The following is a 6,000-nucleotide window of genomic DNA, read 5'->3' on the forward strand; positions in this document are numbered from 1 at the left end:
AACCCTCTGGTAAATGAATGGGTTCAGATTCAAACCCTTTGGTCCTTTTGTGGACATACAGAAGAGTATCACCTATGCGTGCCGGTCAATTTCTTTAATTGCATGAGCTTTGTTTTAGTTTTTTCACAAGTCATTGCAAGCTTTATAACACGGTATCTAGCGCATGCTCATTGCTAATGGAAGGGTTTACTATCTTTTCACGTCAGGAAAGTTGAGCCTCTGCATCTTCTCTAACTGGCGTAACTACTGTATAGAGATGAACCTTAAGGGTGGAATTTCCTATTTTCATGTAGAACCTTTTTTTTTTAATAGGATTATTTTCACGTGGAACCCTTAACAGACCTTGCAAGTAGAATCGAAGTAAGAGGCTACAATTAGTTAAAATGCATCCAGTTTTCTGGTTTTTCCATCTTTGCTTCTCTCTTTTCTTTTAATGGAAGGAAAGAGGCAGGGTTTTTTCATGAAAAGGGAGAGGGAGGAAGATGAGACGGAAATGTTAAAAAAATAAATTTTTTTATGGAAAGGGACGCCGGTTGTATGGGTTACGCGATTGTAAGTAGAGTTTCTGTAATATAATCATATGTACGTACTACGTACCTATGGAAACGACAGCCGAGTCTTCTGCAATCTTTAGCACAAAACGACAAGGTCAGCTCTCTCTCTCTCTCTCTCCCCCACAACACAGCACTGAGCACAGCTGACAGCACAACCAACATCTACCACCCTCCGTTTGTGGAGGCAGAGTTCTCTCCTCTTCTTTATGCACATGTATGAGGGTTTAGAAAAGAAAACAAGTTCTCTTTTAGCCGCCGATCAGCTAAGTAGAATCCAGTTGTTTTGTTGATTAACTTATAAATTATATTTGTAAGTTTTTTAATTTTAATTTTAATTTTTGGGATTGCTGGAGGAGGAGAATAAGAATGCGTTTTTCTCTTGTAGAACAAGGTTCGTGATTTTGCAATTTGGCTAGAGAGAGGTCAGATCTCTGTGTCAACCTTATATTTCTTGTTCCATTTTCTGCGTTTTGTTTTCTGAAACTGAAAACGAGTGGTTGTTATTTTTTCTTGGGTATTCTAAACCATTTGTTTTCTTGGAGGTATGCATGATTGTAAATCAGTGTTCTTGTTTTGTTTCATATTGGGTTATAATCAAAGATCCTATTTTTTATTCTGCATTATTCATGTTCACTTATTTCATTCATACACCAACGAGAAAAAGGCCCAGACTGATTCATCTACACATGGTATAAAAGATGCTAAGCTATTTAATGTTTGGAGGAGATTAGACTGATACTTTTGGCGTATTATCTGGTAAAAGTCTTAGGGAATTTAAACATAGGTAATATTCTCTCCCTCTGTTTTTTTTTTTTTTTTTTTTTTTTTTTTTTTTTTTTTTTTTTGGGTCTTGTTGAAGTTTTTATGGTTTGATCTCCAGTCTAATGTATAAGGGAGTTTAAACAGTAATTTGATTATTTTCCCTCTTTCAAATCCTGATTTGAATGAGTTTTTTGTGTTTCTTTCATTTGTCTTATCTTGTGTGAATGCCTTATTATGCCCAGTTTGCACAGGGAAACAATGGAGTAATATAGATTATTTGAAAAACGTGGGATCTTAAGAGTAATAAAATCTCAAAACAGGTTGAGTTGCAGTGGATGTTTAACATTCCTAGTTTTATTTTCTATTACTCCATTATATCGGTAATAAACAATGCATATTTTAGCCACTGCAGTTCATATGGAAATAATGTAATGTCGATGTACATTTATTTATTTATTTTTTTGATGTTGGGGAACCTCTCCAAAGTAGCTCCCTTCGGACTCACCCCTGCAGAGTAAACCCCGATCTCGTGCACTGCACTCTCGGAAGTTTCTCTACACGAAACTGGTTGAATCGCTAGTTTTTTACCAGGGGGTGCGGCCCCAAATGATTGTTTACACTCATGAGGTGTTAAATCTTGGACCTTGAAGGGAATGATACCCCAAGACCAAGGCCTTCACCACTTGGGCCAACCCCATGGGATTAATGTCGATGTACATTTCCCAATGAGAAGAAAGGAAATGTAGCAATAACAAAGTTCAAGGTGGCAATGATTAAGTTCTAGTGCCTTTTTGTAGATTGTTTGAAGTTTCCTTCGATACCTTGCAAATTACTGCCTAAGTCTCATATTTCTTTATGGCCCTACCATAAGAATCTTGTCTACATACGTAACTATACTCCCCCTTATATGCTGCTAAGTCACCCTTCATCCTTTTTCTTCCTCTTTATCAGGTTGGCATCTGGGTTTGGGTTTGGCTAGTTGGCAAAGAATTTAATTCACTCTGGCCGCCACAAAAAGGTCTAACTCTTCTTGCACCTCGAAGAAGGTGTGGGGTAGTTCCACTGAAGGAGTGAATTTGATTTGTGTTTTATGGAAATCAAGGTCATCAAACATTTGGAGGTTGTGCCGTGTTTCAGAAGGTTTATCACTTGATTATGGCTAAGGTCATCCTTGCTATGTCGTCAGATGCTTGATGGTCATTTGTTACTCTTATCATAGCAAAATTACGTCTCTGGTTCAGGCCTGTGGACAGTTTTTGAGCAGAATAGTTTCAGTTTCAGTAATAGGAGCTTATGTAGAATAAAGCGGTCGTGTGTGTATGGCTCCAGTCAGTTTAACCTTTTAACCGCAATGGTTAGGTTTTTATGTTTCAATTCTCGCGTTCATTGTCCCAAACCAAAGGTAAGTGGAAGACTCACTTAAGGCCATCAATGCTTAATTTGGGTACAATTAGAATTATAGGTCATGGCTTATCCTGATTCTGCATCTCCCTTTCTCAATCAGAAAACAGTTCAACCTTCGGCTGAAAAAATGTACAAGACTTCACAAGATTTTTCTCAAAGTCAAGCCTCAGTGGATTCAATTAACCATAACAGCTTGAACCCGTCACTTTTGAAGGTGCGAAGAAATACTGAGATTGACAAGCAAGTTCCTAGTGCGGCTTCTGTTGAGAGTGTCAGGGATTCAGGGGACATGAGGAGCAAATTTATTATTGAGAGTGACTTTAGGTTTGAGCGGAGAGGGCACCTTAGGAAAAGTCACTCTGTAGGAAGTGGACTGTTCCAGAAGGACATGGTGTCTGCGGGCAATGACATCAAGGATGAGATTTATTCAGGGTGTTCTTTTGAGGGTCCCCACGAACACAAAGGATTGGCAAAACCAGGTTCCAGCGAGGACGGAGGAGTGAGCCTGCCAGACGAGTCTAAAAGAATTCCTACATTGAAGTCATTCCGTTTAAGTTCTGGCATTATCAATAACAAGTCTATTTTCTCAATAGGAGATCCACTACATACAGAGAAGGAAGGCCATGAAAATTCTGATACACCATTATCTGGTGAATGTCCTGGTGAATCTGGCGATCATACACTTCATATCCCACCTCTGATTGTAAAATCATATTCTTTGCCCAACATCAGTGCCTGTAAATCCATTTCCGGCAGATGTTCTCCTTTCGGACATTTAGCTCTGCAGTCAAGATCTTCTGAGGATCTGCAGATTTTAGACATGAGGCGAAGAGAGATATCAACTCATGAGTCCGAAAGGCATGGTGCGAGGACAACTAAAAGATGATGGCTTTGATAAAGCAAAGAAAAATACTTTTGAAAATTCAGTTGATTGTCATAATTGTTCTGGTTTAGCAAAACACTGGATAATGCCAGTTATGGATGAGGTAAGGCCAGTGAAAAACCTTCTGGGAAAACCCTCAGTCCACCAGTGGGATGAATTGCCTGTTAAGGATTTTCAAATCAAGCGCATTGAGGAGTGGATCGATGATCTTCGACTTTGCAGCCCACTGGAGGAAACAAATGAATCGTCCCAATCTGGTGACCAGGTGAAGATAGACCCTAATAATCTAAACAGTTTGGCTGCTGAAAAAGTGGATGGGAAGGTCGCTTCTGGCATGGAGGGTGCCAAAAAATATATTTCTTCTCTGAGTGCCATAGCCACCATTGCTCTACTGGCAAACCATGGATTGGCCATGATACCATTTCTGAGTGCATTTACAAGCCTGAGGGTGCTCAATCTATCAGGAAATGCAATAGGTTTGCTACTCTGACAACAGCTTCATCTGCTTTTTTTTTTTTTATTTTTATTTTTATTTTTTTATGAAAGAATTTCTTTTTTTCTGATTTCTGATCTTCCTGCTTACCTTTTCCAGCGAGGATAACTGCTGGCGCTCTTCCTCGAGGACTTCATATGTTGAATCTGTCAAGAAACAGTATTTCTACAATTGATGGCTTGCGTGAACTTACACGACTCCGTCTGCTGGACCTGAGCCACAATCGAATATTCAGAATTGGACATGGTATGACATTCTGGACTGCGATTTAAAATTAGTTGGCTGCTTAAAAGTATGTCATACTCAATAAAGTTTGCAGACATTCAAAACTCCAATCACATTTCGATTTTTTTTTTTTTTTTTTTTTTTTTTTTTTGTGCAAGGCCTAGCTTCTTGTTCCACCCTGAAGGAGTTGTACTTGGCTGGAAATAAAATCAGCGAGGTAGAGGGTCTTCACCGACTGTTAAAGCTGAATGTTCTGGATCTGCGATTCAACAAAATCTCAACGGCCAAATGTCTTGGTCAACTTGCAGCTAATTACAGTTCCTTGCAAGCTATCAGCTTAGAAGGAAACCCATGCCAGAAAAATGTTGGAGATGAACAACTGAAGAAATATCTGCAGGGCCTTCTTCCATAATTGACTTGCTTCAATCGGTTGCCTTTCAAAGCTAGCACTTTCAAGGATGCTGCTGATTGGTCGGCTCGGTTGGGCATCGGTTCCCATCAGTTAGATCGCAGCATCAGATCTGATCACAAGGTTACAAGAAAGGCTAGCCATGGTCCAGCTGCTCATAGGCCACCATCTTCATCAACTCATGGTCATAAAAGTCAAGCTGTGGTCTCGCCAAAACGGTCCAAGGGTAGGCATGGGCTTCTGCCCCCAACGGGAGGAACCAAAGTAACAACCCGTAATCAGTATAATGACTTTGATTTCAGCAGCAAACTTCTGAACTTCAGGCCAGATCTTTCCATCCATAGAAGTGAAGTGAGGGAACTCTCCGAGCTCTTTGAGATGATTATAGATTTTACAGTATATTGCACATGGTGCTTGGGTTCTGCATTACTTATTACTCGTGGTTTTGAAATTTCTCTGCCTTATGAGCAGCCTGCTATCCAACTTCATTGTTTTGGTATATTTAAATCATTTCAGTTTATCTGAGATGATTTGTGTCTTTTATGTCTGGAATGTGGCCTAAAACAATGCTTCCATGGTTAAGAAATGCTTTCATATTGCCAGGAATGATGTACATTGATCATGCTCGTGTGACCCGTACTGCATTTTATTGCATTAAGCTAAGGAAGCAAGTTGTGGAACATCAGTGGGGTAATTCTGGCATAATGCATTAAATTATGATAGTCCTGGCAATAATCTTGGTTGTCTAAGCTGGATTGGTTGTTTTTGCTCCTCATTCCCTTGAACATAAGTCATGAATTGGCCGGGTTTGCACATCTCTTGTATTATGTATTTCTTGTAGTTCTTCCGAGAAGCTCACCATACACGTACTCCATAAATTAACCTAGGGATTTCAAAACGATGAAAGGCAATTGCACGGACATAGAAGGAATGGAAACTATTTTATAAAGAGTAATATTAGAAATAAGTCTCAAATAGACAAGTCTCGCGTAGATCCTTTGTAAAAGTCCCCTAATCTGATCTGAGGCATTCTGCTTCTCTCTAAGATCTCTCTAGACTCTAAGAAAAGCCTTGACCCACTTTATTGTAAGAGGACATGGAGGAGCTTAGCTCTTCCCTTCTCCTCGTCATTTCTTTCAACCGTAGATTATCATTTTTTGTTCAAATTTTTTTCTCTTCATTACATCAAAAAAGAAAAAAAGTTCAATCTATTGCCTTCTAACCCCCGGATTGCGAAACATGCCACACCACCATGCTCGTCAATTGTTAG

General features: G+C 39.4%; 1 pseudogene; it reads left to right on the top strand.

Moving 5' to 3' along the window:
• Positions 1-2,756: 2,756 nt before the first annotated feature.
• LOC121253377 lies at positions 2,757-5,443 on the top strand (annotated as a pseudogene).
• Positions 5,444-6,000: the final 557 nt, after the last annotated feature.

Source organism: Juglans microcarpa x Juglans regia, chromosome 2S (genome assembly GCF_004785595.1).
Source record: "Juglans microcarpa x Juglans regia isolate MS1-56 chromosome 2S, Jm3101_v1.0, whole genome shotgun sequence".
NCBI classification, from domain to species: Eukaryota; Viridiplantae; Streptophyta; class Magnoliopsida; order Fagales; family Juglandaceae; genus Juglans; species Juglans microcarpa x Juglans regia.